General features: G+C 59.1%; 2 protein-coding genes across 5 annotated transcripts in view; one reads left to right on the plus strand and one right to left on the minus strand.

Annotated features, from left to right (window-relative positions):
• MACROD1 (mono-ADP ribosylhydrolase 1) overlaps window positions 1-12020 on the minus strand; it is a 154267-nt gene that overhangs the window by 94970 nt on the left and 47277 nt on the right. The window lies entirely within an intron of this gene.
• The window catches only part of FLRT1 (fibronectin leucine rich transmembrane protein 1), an 86134-nt gene that overhangs the window by 60689 nt on the left and 13425 nt on the right, over window positions 1-12020 (plus strand). For all 3 annotated transcript variants that reach the window (XM_059883089.1, XM_015461301.3, XM_005227213.5), the window contains one exon: window positions 4062-4971. The gene's annotated coding sequence lies outside the window, so the exon portion shown is untranslated. The remainder of the gene's footprint in view (window positions 1-4061; window positions 4972-12020) is intronic.

Raw genomic sequence — 12020 nt, forward strand, 5'->3', positions numbered from 1 at the left:
CATCTGATTAATGACACACACATAAAAATCCATCCCAAAGAGTCATAGGTTGGAAAGAAGCAGGAGGGCTAATTGCTAATATAGGAATTAATATTAGTGCATTCCGATCTTCAAGGCAGGTGGGAGCTTGTAGAGTTGAAGAGCGTTTCCACTTCAGGTGGAGGCTTGAGGTCCAAAGGTGGGGCAGCGACCCTGAAAGGTGGGGGGACCGTGGCCACACCCGCCCCACTGCAGCTTGCCACTGAACCCAGGTGACTATCATGACGTGGGAGTCTAGAGGACCCCAGAACCACAGCATGGCGTCACCTTCCCCAGAAAGCCCCCTGTGACCCAGCTACTCGCCCTCCACGCCCAGGCTGGGCAAGGAGTGGCTTTGACTCTGCCAGTGCCCCGTGTGTGTCTCACACTGACCTGCTGCAAACCAGTGACCTCCCTCGTAGGCCCACGAGCTCCTAGGGGACAGGGGCTCTCCTCTTTGGGTCCATGCATCCTGCACAGCAGTGGGTCTCAATACATGCTTGCCAGATGGATGGATGGATGGACGGATGTAGAGATGGAAAGGAAAGGAAATTTCCTAAAGGAAATCAGTCCTGAATATTCATCGGAAGGACTGATGCTGATGCTGAAACTTCAATACTTCGGCCACCTGATGCAAAGAACTGAGTCATTGGAAAAGACCCTGATGCTGGGAAAGAGTGAAGGGGGGAGGAGAAGGGGACGATAGAGGATGAGGTGGTTGGATGGCACCACCGACTCGATGGACATGGGTTTGAATAAGCTCCGGGAGTTGGTGATGGACAGGGAAGGCTGGCGTGCTGCAGTCCATGGGGTCACAAAGAGTCGGACACAACTGAGTGACTGAACTGAACTGAGAGATGGGAAAAATGGACGACAGATGGAAAGATGGGCAGGTAGATGGATGAGTGGAGAAACAGAGGGTGGGAGAGAGCTATACAGATGGAGGGATGGAGAGATGGAACGATGGCTAGGTGGATGGAAGGATGGAAAGCCAGATGGGTAATGGATGGAGGGAAAGATGGATGAACTGACGAATAACTGCATGAGAGGGACTCAGGAGAAACCCAAGGTCTCTAGGTGCATGGGCCGAAGGGCCTCTTTGTGTTTCTGTTGCACTGAGACTTAGTGTTGCGCAGGGAGAAGGGAACTGGCCCAAAGCTCAAGTTCCTGGCTGCCATGCAAGTCATACAGACGTAGCCAAGCTCCCGCCTTCTCAGTGTCACTGCATCTGCACAGTGGGGACAGTCCTCCCTGCCCCGCCAGCTGTGCTGGGCTGGCCCCAGGCGCAGGGGAGACGGTAAAGCAGAAATGACCTGGAAAAGGATAAGGGACACCGTCTCCTTGTAAACGGCGTATATGTACAGGCAGACGGATCCGGCCAAGATGCAGAGAGTGCTGTAGAGACGTGGGATCGTGCACTTGGCTTTCTCTCCTCCTTTCATATTTCTTTTACTACAGTTATGATGTTGTTATTTATAACAAAAACTAAAATGGTCTAAGCATCTCAAGTACTTGCTGAGGAAGCTTTTATTGTGTTGACCCAAAAAATGCATCTTTGGCACTGGAATGCAGGGACCAGACCTATGGGAAGAGAGACGGCAGAGGCGAGGAGGGTGAGCAGAGGCTGTCGTGTGGGCGAAGTACCCACAGTTGGCCGAGGGCGGGCTCCCGCTTTGAGACCCTGAGACCGTGCAGATTCGCTCTGTCCTTGGTCAGCTGGACTGGCCGCATGGGAAGTCCACACACCCCCGCTGACGTGGCTCGCTCTGCCTGTGCTAGGCTTACAGTGCGCTGCCCACTGCGGACTGCACAGCTTGATGGTAGGTGTATGCCAGGAGAGCTCGTTCAGGGTGTGTTCCTGGGCCCAGCGCATGCAGGCGGCCGCAGTAATCGTTACCACGCACCGCACGGTAACAAAGCGCTCTCACCTTGCAAGCACCACGTCCAGGCTGCCCTCGGTGCACACACCCTCCCCGACCCTCGAGAGGCGCCCATCACCCGGAAGCACTCAAGGAGCCCATATCCCCAGGGGGCCTGGGCCCGGCATTGCTGCCCGGCTCCCAGGAGGACCACACACAGGGACAGGGGAGGCAGGGAGAAGGGACCCCGAATGCACAAGGCTGGACGGCCTGCTGAGAGCCTTGCTCGGACTCTTGATTCTCTCAGTGAGAAAGTGTATTTATTAAGGACCTACTGTGTGCAAGGCACTGACTCAGGCGCTAGGAGATTAGCCTCCGATGAGCAGATGTGGTCTCTTCCTTGAACCAGGAAGATAATTCCTTGCGAGACATGACGTCATTGCCATCATGGTTTGTTCAACCCCGCAGGCGGAGAGGAGGTGAGGGGTGACGGTGGACGGACTCTTGCAGAAAGGAGAGCAGCATGGGGAGGGGCGGAGGCCAGCTTGAGGAGTTAGGGGAGATGGTGGGGGTGGAGGCCAGGGGGCCAGGCTTTGTGGGGCCTTGGAGGCTGCCACGGCAATGTCGCCTTTATCCTGAGGGCTCTGGGAAGGGTCTGAGCCAGCCAAACGCAGCTGCCTTCCCGGGTTCATAATTTCGAGAGCAGAGCTCTGTTGTGGGGGGATCAGCCAGCCATGGCTCTGGGTCCAGAGGACGCTGTCACCACCCTTTCTAAATACGGAGGCCCAGCCGCCTCTGCTCCCACCACCCCCCCCCAAGGTAGAAAACAATTTCCTCACCCCGGCCAGGGAGGCGGATGACCTCATTGGACTCTTTCCATCTCTCGCTTTCATAGAGAAATTACAATTTATAATTGGATGAAATCACGCGGGTGTAATAGCAATAAGAGCCGAGCTGGAGCCCAGCAGTCACCCCTTACGTGGGGACTTTGTCCTCATCTTCCCTCCTGTCCAGCCCCCACCCGACCCCTTGCCAGGGGGCTGCCCCCCACCTGCCTGCTCACACCATGAGTATTTACCAGATCCTGGCCATCCAGGGTTGACGTCCTGTGGGTTCTTAAACCTCGCTGTTTCTTAACCCTCCTTGCTCCTGGGGAAGCTTGTCCCACGCGGCCTCTCCACTTCTCCCATCCAGCCATCAGTCTCTGCCCGCCCTCCACCTGGCCAGCACCTGCCCCTCTTCCACATGGAAGGTGGGGTGCCAGGTGGGGTGTCCGGTGAGTGCCCAGACCCCCTCCCCCAGTCTGGGCTCTAGACTTGGCTCTAGACCCAAATATCCTGGTTTTTATTTGCGACAACCCCAGACAACACGTGTTTCTCAAAGCAGCCACCTTCGGCCCCACAAAGGCAAGGCCCAGAGGCAGCCGAGCCCATCTGGATCCGATTTCAAACCAGGGCTAGCGCTCTCAGATGTGTAATAAAAGCCCTCTTCCAAAGAGGGGCTCCTGCAGGGGGAATACGGACGCCAGGGCAGCGTGGGCCTTCAGCACGCCACACTAATGAGAGGCGATCCGGCCGGCTCGGGGTCGTTTGGGATCTGGGGGAGCAGCCGGCCCTGCCCCCAGGTCTCCGTGGAAGGGGAAGGCAGCCGCGGAGGGCAGCTGGGAGTGCAGCACGGGGCCTGGCCTCAGAGGGAGGCCCGGAGGCCAGCTCTTCTGGTTCCCTGACGCTCCTGCTTCCCACGGCGGGGAAAGGCAGCGCTTATTCTGGAAGCCGAGGCCCTGGAGGCCCAGTTGGATCCTCTGAATGACATTTAGCAAGAGGAGCAGGTGCTGGGGGAAGCGGAGCCAGTGCTGGGCCAGGCGGGCGGCCCCCACATGGCCAGGAGCTCACGGAACCTCATTTTTTCTCTTCCTAGTCCTCCCACCCCCGGCCCCCACCCAGAAAAAGAGAAAGCTAGAGAACTGCCTGGAAGGGTGCTTCGCGCGGCCAGCTGTTTGTTATCTGGGTTTGAAAAGAGAAGGGAGATGGCAGGGAATAATCCCAGCCTCCTCCTGGATCACGGATCACAGGAAGGTGGTGTTCGAGAAAACAGGCTCCGGAGGAGGGCTGGGGGGAGCGGCGGCCTGTCCCTGTGCGTTTCCCAATTTCCCTGGGCTTAATCATGTGCACTGTCTTTTGGCAGGTGAGGAGGCAGGGAGTGGGTGAGGAGGACTCCCTGGTGGACATCCGAGAAGGGGCTGAAAGCAGGAATAACCCGTCCCCGCACCTCCCCAGCAAGGAAACCTTTCTACAAACAGGAGCGGCCAAGCAGGACCAAGCGCCCCCCCGGCCCCCACCAAACCTCTTCCCAGAGAGGGGGCATGTGAGGCCTGACAGCTCAGCGGCGCCTGCCAGCAGCTGCAGCCCCGCAGCAAACATCTGAACTCCTCAGCGGGGTAATGGACCCCCTCCTTCCCCCCCGAGACACAGCCTGAGTGGCAGCAACACCGATCCTTTGGAGAGTGGCTCCCTCTCAGCTCTGTCACGCAAGAACGCTCTCTGCACCACAGCCCATTCTGCCAAGTGACTTAAAGGGATTAAAAAAAAAACTTGGTAAAGAAAAAGGGGTAAAAGCCACGCAGAAGCCTTTCAGAAGAGGTGGCGGCCAACAGACAAAAGGGCGAAAGTTGAAAGGGGGCAGCGAGGCCACCCTCCCGGGGACAGGCGCCAGGCCCTAGGGCATGCCTGGGGAGCAGGGGCCCGGAACACCCTCAGGCCGCGCACGGGAGCCCCGGGGCTGCGGGGGGCGCCCCCGCATGCCCCTCATTCGAGCCCCTCACTCCGGGAGAAGCTGGCAGCGTCCACGGCCTGGGGTGTGACGAGACACCACTCCCGACCCGTGGCCACGTCTGAACGTGAGGACCCCAGCAGAGCGAAGCACAGCGTCTCCTCCCTGAGCCCCGGGCACCCCCCCAGCGCCACCCAACACCCCTGGCCTGTGATCCGCACCCCGGGTGCCAAGGCTGGTGGGCTGGGATGTAAGCGCGGCCCAGGCCCACCTCGACGGAAACGCAGCATCCAGGGCGGCGGGCTCCCAGGCTGCAGCGAAGGAGGTAAGGTGGGTGCAGATGGGCTCTGGAGGCCCAGGAAGGCCCAGGGGCTCCTTGTGCCCAAAGAGGGCACCAGACAGCCGGGGCCTGTCCTCCTGGGGCTGGGTCGGGGCTCTGCAACTCCACCCCACCCACCCCACACGTGCAGCTGAAGCAACCAGTGGCACCTGCTTGCCAGGCAGGGGTCATTGGTTTCCTAGTGGCCCCTGTGCTGCTGGGTTCTGCTCCAGGGTGTAAGGGAGTGACCTTTCCTGGAGTAAACTCCTGCCCCTGGGAGAGGCCTCGCTTTGAGCCCTTCTGAGTTCTGATCAGAGGGGGCTGCTGTGAGGCCTTGGAGAGGCAGAATTTTTGGTGACCTAGCCGCTGGCCATGGTACCTGCTGCCCTCCAACTGGAGAGGGTCCCCAAGTCCCCTCCATCCAAGGCCTGGCCCTGCCCTGGCCTAGAGGACCCAGGGTGGGGTTGATCCAAGGTCCTGCACCTGCTGGCCCTTAGGTGTCTTCTGCTCTGACCTCTAGTTCGAGCCCTTTTGTTGGTGAGAGCGGCTTGATTTGGCCCAGAGACAGGCAGGAAGTGCCCTAAGGTCACACAGCAGATGGTGAGCATTGCTCGCCGGTGGCCCCAGTCTGGCCCGGAAGCGTAGGGGGCGGGGCCTACTCCTTCTGGCTTCTGAGAGGCCCGGAGGGCGGGTTCTTGCCTCCCCAAACACAAATCCCAGGCAACCTCTCTCAGCGGCAGCCGCCCTGGGCAGGGCAGGGAAGCCCCAATTCATTACCAAGATGGAAAATGACACTTCCCCGCGCTCTTCCCCAGGAGAGGGGCTGATTTATGAGCGCGCCGGGGCCGGGGACATTCGTCAGCGCCGCTCGGTGCGCACGCCGTCTGCGGGGGCATTAATAGTCGTGTTATTAGCCACCAGCGTGAAAGATGCCCTGCGGATCGGCTATTTGCTGTTATTTATTATAAAGGCGCGCCAGCCCGGCAGCAGGGTGCGAGGCGTCGTGAGCTCGCTGGAGCCTGCGCTAGGCCCCTGCCCAGCCGGCCTCCCATCCCCCATCCTGACATACCACCCCGTCACTGGTCCCTATTCGCCTCCCATCCCCTAGGAGAGACCAGGGGGTAATTCCTGGGGCCGAGGCCAAGCCGAAGGAGGGGCAACAGCAGGCCTGTACCCCATCTGCTCCGAGCTGGGCTCTGCCTCTGCTGAGCTTGGCTCCATCCCACGGCAGGAGAGCAAAGACCAATTTACTGGGCTGTGGGGCCAGACAGAGGTTGGTTGGAGCTGGGAGCAGTGTGACCTTGGGGATGTCCCTTCCCCTCCCTGAGCGTGCTCCCCTTTGTACAGTGGGGACACGGGCTCCACAGGGCTGTGACCAGCTGAAAGGGAGAGGAGTTTGTGCAGCGCTTTGCCAGCTACTGCCACCCATGGGACTGACCCCAGAGGGCTAGAGGGGTGGCCCTAGTGTGGGAGGCAGCCCCCATTAGACCCTGCTTGAGTTGGACACTGTCCACCATCATCCATTCCATGCCAACCCAATGGGAAAGGGCTTGAGAGTTCAGTGCCCGGGCCAGAGGTTTATAGTCAAGGGAGAAGACTGTCCACGGCTGCTACAGGGTTCTCTCTGCCCTGGAGCCACCCCTTCTCCTCTCTGGGACTCAGTTTTTCCAAGGTCCTCTACCTCCCCAAATCCAGAGTCCTGAGGCTGAGTTCCACCCTTGTGTATATCTGTAGGGGTGGCAGGGAGGGGGCCATCTCTAAGTGGGACCAGCCTCTACACCCGAAAGCAAACCTGCAGCCGGACAGGGCCAGGTGAGCCACCTCATGTCAGAGGAGACGAGAGGACACATCCAGGGATTTTCCCTAGGCTTGCCCCCTCAGCCTGGGGTGACCGCACTGGGCAGCTGAGAGGGGCAGGGAAGACACCTGGGAAAGGAAGGCCCGAATTTATGTCCAGCTCTTCCACCACCTGCTGCACAATCGGACCAGGCCCTTTGCCCCTTTGGGCGGCCGTGGTGAGGGCATGCTAAGTTGCTTCCGTCATACCCACCTCTTTGTGACCCTATGGACTGCAGCCCATCAGGCTCCTCTGTCCATGGGATTCTCCAGGCAAGAATAATAGAGTGGGTTACCATGCCCTCCTCCAGGGGATCTTCCTGTCCCGGGGATGGAACCCGTGTCTCTATGTCTCCTGCACTGGCAGGCGGTTCTTTACCTCTAGTGCTGCCTGGAGAGCTGGGGTGACAGCATCTGTCCATTATTACCTCCCAGGGTTGGGGGCTGACAGCGGGCCAGCCTCTCCCATCTCTCCCACTGCCCTGTCCTGCATTTCAGATTCTGGGGCTTCCCTTTGGCATCCCCATTCATTGATTGAACAGGTGTTTATGAACACTCCAGCGCCAGGCTGTATACTCACTAGGCCAATGGACAAGATGGAACATATCCTGACTTACAGGAGTTTACGCCATAGTGGGAGGGGTTGACGGTCAGCTTGTGACAAACGAGTGGGGCAGGGGAGGGATCTCCCCGAGAACAGGCCTGCATGTGGGGGATCCCACCCACCTCCTAGGGGAGGCCCCATCCGCACCCAAGCCTCTGCCTTATTATCAGTAGACGTCAGACCTTCCCAGCCTTCCCAGGTCATCCGGCTCCTTTCCCGGCCCCTGGCTGCCAGGATCCCACTGGCTGCTGAGAAACCCAGCAATGCAGACCTAGGTCCCCTGCCCTGATCTCTGGGCTGCCCCCCACCTCCCAGAATGACAGCCCTCAGGCCCCTTTGCTACCTTCTAAAAATCCCGACCTTTCCTTTTTTCCTTCCCCAAGGAATTATGCCTCAGTCTAGGTGGCTTTACTAAAAACACACACAGACAGACAGAAATATTAGGTGCAGGAACATCTTATTAAATAATGCAGAGAAAGAAAGAAACAAAATTACATGTGTTTCCTTTCATCCCCCACCCCCTCCTGGCCCTGAATAGATTAATATCGAACACTGTTATCAATATAATTAACCTCCTAAGACACAATTTTAAAGTCTTGTTTTTTAAAGCAGTTTGTATTCTCTGAAGTTCAGGACACCGCGCCGCCCCGCGCCGCCCAGTCAGCCCACGCGGTGAGGTGAACTCGAGGTACATTTTGAGTGGATTTGCATACCTGTCGGTAATCACCGCCAGTGATAACAACTGATGCATAATGCATGCAGCATGAAATTAGAAAAATAATTAACTTTAGGTTTTAAAAGAATCCCACCCCTTCCCCCCGACGCATTACAAGTTCTCAGCTGGCACCGTTTGCCGAGGTCGGGGGCAAAGTTGTGCCGTGCAGGGTTGGAAGGGCCTGGAGGTCAGGGCTCCCAGCCCCCTGCCTGAAGGAGGGGCCTCAGGTGGGCCTAGACCAGCCTGAGCAGGAGTGGTCCTGGTGCTCTGCGTGCACAAGGGTGGGCTCGGAAAAGTCCCGAGGCCCCCTTCTGCCCACAGCTCACCTGTCCCCGACCCACAGCAGGCCCTCTGGTTCAGCAGTTTATCCTCACAAGAACCCAGGGCAGTTTGTGGTCCCATTTTACAGATGAAGGCCTGAGACCCAAGGCCACGCTCCATCTGTGGGGCCTGGACTGAGCCCAGGCAGGGCCTCCTCAGCAAGAGGATGGCCCCCCTGCCTCTAGGCCCTCCTCCCTCCATGATGCTTGCAGCTGAGCCCAGAGAAGCGGGGAGAAGAATGCAGGATCCCGTGTTAATTTATACTAAGGTTTGCTGAGGACGCATCACAGGTATGGGGGTGACGCTGCTTTGGTGGAGCTCCCAGCCTCTCCAAGTGGGGAGGTCACTGCTTCCTGTGGGGCAGGGGTCCTCCTGGAGCCGAGAAACTGCTTCTACCCCCAATCTGCCCTGCCCACCTCTTCTGCCTCAGGCCCTGCTCTGCCAGTAAGGACCCAAGGGCCTGGCAAGGTTTAGGGAAAACACGGTGAATTGTTCTTGCTGAAGGGAGGGGCTGGGAGGGGGCACGTGAAGTGGGAGGGTGAGGGGCTTCTTTCTGTCTGAGCTGTGGCCCCCTTGCCCCTCCACCCGGGGGTCTGCCCATCACCTCTCTGAAGCTCAGCCAAGACTGGAGGCAACCCCCCTAGGTAGGTCATAGGAGGACCGTGGGGTCCCTCCCGGGGCCACGATGGGGTGGCTCTTCTTTCCAAACCCTCCAGGCCTGTGCAGGGCCCTCCTCATCGTCTTCCCAGAGGTTGGGGTTCTCGGCAACCCAAGGCCCAGAGAGTATCGCTGCAGGTCACACAACTGAGGTCCGAGGTCATGCTGCAGCCTAGCCCTGGTGTGCCCTCCCGGCCTCTAGTCCACACACCTCCTTCTTAGGGTCAGGGCCACCTGGAACTCTCTGGTTCCTAAAGTGGGGATGGAGACTGAGCCTGGCACTGTGGCAGACCCAGCCTCAGGACGTGACCACGTGGACTGCCTTCACTGGCGAACAGGAAGGAAGGCCAGGCTCAGAGGCAGGGGCCCTATCCAGAGTTACTGCTTCTGCCTGAGACCCCCAGCTCCCTCCAGAAATGACCCCCACCACTGCTCAGCCCGGCAGTGTGCTCATGTCTAACTGTGCCCCTGCCCCAGGAGCCTGGGTACCATCTCCCATCCAGCATGCCAGGGCCTGTGCCGGGCCTGGGGTCCTGCAGCTCCCTCGCCCTCATGCTGCCATCACTGTCTCCCCAGGAAGACCCCCTAGAGGGCCCCGGGCCTCTGGCGGCCCCAGTTTCATGCGGCCCCAGTTTCATGAGGTTTGGGAAAGACAACAGGGAAAGACACCAAGAGGCCAGGGGTCTCCTCCTGGGAGGCGCCTCCATCCAGATGGCAGGTGTTTAAAGATGTTACTCTGCACCACCACTCAAGTGGGTGTGGGAGGCAGAGCCAGACACAACTCAGGGGAGGCTTCACGGAGCAGGTGCCCAAGCTGAGGCCTGGGGACAGGGGGGTGAGTGGAACCTGACCTGGCGAGGCTTGAACAGGGGAGGTGTGTTGGTGTTTAAGAAGCAGGAACAGCATGTGCAAAGGCCCAGCGGCAGGACAAGGGGGAGAGAGCAGGCTTGGGGTCAGTGTTTCCACTCCAGCTTGCGGGGTGGGAAGGCAGGGCTGAGGATGCACAGTGTGAGTCTGGGAGGCCCAGCATCAGGGCAACTGACAGGAAGTCTGTGTCAGGAAGCAGCTTGGCCTCCCTGTTCCCAGTCTACCCTGGAGCACGGCGGGGGCAAGGGAGTGAAGAAGGGGCCTCTGGATTGCAAAGAAAAGAGACAGACAGTTAACACAGAGGCTAAACCGGTGTGCCTGGGGCAGTCAGAGAATTATTGTTGTTGTTCAATCGCTATGTGGTGTCTGAACAACAGTTGCCACCGCATGGACTGCAGCATGCCAGGCTTCCCTGTCTCTCACCATCTCCCGGAGTTTGCTCACACTCATAGCAGCTTTTAAACTTCGGGCATCGGGACACACAGGCTGCACGTCCGCGGGGGTACTTTGCATGTACTACCTCACTGGATGCTCAGTAGTGACTCCCCCGTGAGAGGAACTTGACTCCATTTATAGATGTGGAAACTAAAGCTCAGAGAGGGCAGGTAACTTGCTCAAGATCTCACAGCCTGGAAGTGGCAGAGGCAGCACTCGAACCGAGGTCTCCCTGTCCGAGATGGCAGACGCTAGCAGCTGATGGGAGGATGCTGAGAATGATGCCCCAGGTCAGCCCTGGGCTAGGGGAGTCTGGACACCCCTAGTCTGAGCCATCCCACTGCTCCCCTCCCCAACCTCCATTGCACGCCAAGGAGCCTGCTGCCATTCATGGCGCCGGCAGGTCGTACCTCACACCACGCTGAAGTCTGCGAGATTCTCGCAACAATGACAAGTGACCCCCGTAAAAGATGGGCTATCTACCAGGTTTAATTTGATGGCCACATAAACCGTCAAACACAGAACAAGGGAATAAAAAGTCCTCGTGGCACCCGGGCAATTAAAGGGCTCCTGGGGCAAGGTGTCTTCCTCCCTGCCCCAGGTCTCACTGTGTCTTCCTGGAGCCAGAGGGCTCAGCATGGGGAGGCCTTGGGGGAAGGGGGATGGCTGGGGACACTCAGCCAAGATGGATGAGGCCTGAAGACAGGGGAACGGAAAGGCCTTGGGTCCCTGCCTCCCAAATGCTTCTTGGTTATCCATCAGAATCTCTGAAAGGTGCAATTTAGACCCTATTATGATGCCGGGGCCTCTGGAGGCTGAGGGCTGTGGCCATGAGCTGAGCGGGCAGGGGAACTGATGTTCATGCCAGAGAAGGCGGTCTGGCCTTGGCTTTGGCCTTAACAAGTCTGCTCCCTGCTCAGGGCACTGCTCCGGAATCCCTGAGCGCCGGGGCCACCAGCATTCCTGAGTGCCAGCAGCTGACAGGTCAGGGAGGGTGCAGAGCCACAGGCCAGATGCTGGGGACCTGGGCTCAGACTGACCACTGAGACTGAGGCAAGGTGGCCTTGAGCGGGCCTGAGCCTTCCTGTCCCCAGCACCTGCCTTGGACCTGCCTCTTGAGATGGGACTTCTAGGCTCCATGACCTTCGTGACTCTGGCTCCACGCCGAGGAAAGGACAGAGGTGCAGCTGGAAACCTGGGCTGGCCGTGACCTTGGATGGGTCCCTCACTTCTCTGAGCCTCAGTGTCTCTGCTCAGCTGTAAAGCGGACTCATGTGTATGTGACAGGTGGGCACGGATCCAAACACATACCTGTGAGGGGCTGGGCAGGGCCTGGGTTAGCCCCGTCCAAACTCACCGAGGACCATGAGCACAGGCCAGCTCCAAATGCCCAGGGGCAGGGGCGTGAGTGCGGTCAGGACCCACAGACCAGAGGCAACCTCTACAGGAGCAGCAGGAGTGAGCAGGCAAATGTCCTCAGCCCCTCAGGCCAGGGGGGCGGCTGGGAAGAGGCCCAGAGCATCGGTCACAGTCTCGCCAGTCCCCCTTCTGCCCTCAGGACCTCATCCCCCCCCAACTCCAGGCGCAGGCCTCATGCACCCGCCCCCACCCCCACGTGCT

The sequence above is a fragment of the Bos taurus genome, chromosome 29, assembly GCF_002263795.3.
Source record: "Bos taurus isolate L1 Dominette 01449 registration number 42190680 breed Hereford chromosome 29, ARS-UCD2.0, whole genome shotgun sequence".
NCBI lineage: Eukaryota > Metazoa > Chordata > Mammalia > Artiodactyla > Bovidae > Bos > Bos taurus.